Below are 1,729 nucleotides of genomic sequence, written 5' to 3'. Positions count from 1 at the left end.
CTCTCTCTCTCTCTCTCACTCTCGCACACACGCTCGCTGTTTCTCTGTCTCTGTCTCTGTCTCTGTCTCTCTCTCTGTCTCTGTCTCTCTCTCTCCCTCTCCCTCCCTCCCAACCCCCCTTCCTTGATTCCTCCAACATACAGGTGGTCTAACCTGTTCCGGCGTGTTTTCACATCCTGTGTGATGTTATTATGGTTGGCTCGCTGTGTTCCCCCCGTTGTATCAGGACGGTTCTGTTTATGCGATTCGCCCCAACGGTCGTCATAATGTTTCCGTCAGTCGGGAGAAAAATGAGGTGAAAATGAAGGTGGTTCCCTCCCCATCTAGCTGCTTCACACCTCGCCTGGTATCTCAGTCTGGTTGGCAGAGGCGGCGCTCACTGCAGGTTACATGCTACTAATTATTAATTCTATCCTATTGTTGTCTTTGTTTTAGTAAGAGTTTTACGGCACGTGCAACACAATAAGGTCATATAAGTGCGAAGATTAGAGGTGTTACAAGATAGTAAGAAACACAAAAAAAGAAGAAGGGGAGATAAAGACGATAGATGTTTGGTAGGAAAGAAAAAGCGAACCGCACCGGAGCACCGCAAACCACCCACTAATGTTGTTCGTAACCCAGTTGGAGAGCGGCTGAAACAAAGGGCAGCAAATCTTAATATGGGGCTTCTCGAATTAGAAATGCGGAAGCCAAAAGAAATGCACGCAAGCTACGTTTTGAGTATGAGTTTGAGTTTGAGTTCAAGCAAAAAGAAGCGCATCGACACAATATTTGTCATATAGTGCAGGGTAGAAGTGAGACCAGTAGACAGAAACAAAAGGGAGAAAGAAAGGAAGTAGGACCTACCGCTGGCGCTCTCCAATCACCCGCACGCAAGCTGAGCACATTGACTACTGGACTACTCAAAATATGGCGAATTTTTCTCTCCCAGCATTGGTCTCTTTGGCCACAGCAGATACCACAGGCCATCGTTACCCTCTTTTTTCCCTTCTATTTGGCTTGATAAATATTCCCGTCTGCAGGTGCGTTGATCATCGTCAGACATTGGCGGGCGAACTTGTATGTTTTTTTGTAAAAATAATTACAACAGCGTCTGTGATGTAGTGGTTAGGCGCTTCGCCGTCGCACGCAGAAGACCCGAGTTCGATTTTCGTCTTAGGAGAAGTTTTTATGTAGAAAAGCTGGTTTTTCTACTGGGACGTTGTATGTATCTCTCTCAGCCCTGATTTGCCATAAGCGACAAGGTCGGAGCCTGTCTCTTAAATGGTCAAAATTGTGTCTATTGGGGCGTAAAAACACCAACATTTATATAAAAAAAGCACTCCCGTGTTAGGCTTGTGATGACTTCCAGAATATCAGTGAGCGTTTAGAGGGCGCCACTAACGAGGAGTTTAAGCCGGTTGGTCACTATATCGGGACCAGCAAAGTTCCTGGATTTTTTCTTGGGCGGGTCTGCTGAGATATATGTACTAGAATAGATTTTTTAAAAGCCCCCCAAAACCTCTCGTTATCCCTTGAACACCACCCACTTATCTGCAGACCCGCGCCAGAGATGCGATAAGGAGTCCTTTGCGTCTGAAAAGAAACCTGCTTCTTTTCTAACTGACAACGCCCTCATCTTTCCTCTTCCCCCTCCTCCCTCGCCCCTCTCTCCCTCCCCTCCTCTCTCCCTCCCCTCCTCTCTTCCTCCCCTCCTCTCTTCCTCCCCTCCTCTCTCCCCCCCCCCTCG

The sequence above is a fragment of the Aplysia californica genome, unplaced genomic scaffold, assembly GCF_000002075.1.
Source record: "Aplysia californica isolate F4 #8 unplaced genomic scaffold, AplCal3.0 scaffold00456, whole genome shotgun sequence".
NCBI classification, from domain to species: Eukaryota; Metazoa; Mollusca; class Gastropoda; order Aplysiida; family Aplysiidae; genus Aplysia; species Aplysia californica.
This window is presented reverse-complemented; position numbering follows the sequence as displayed.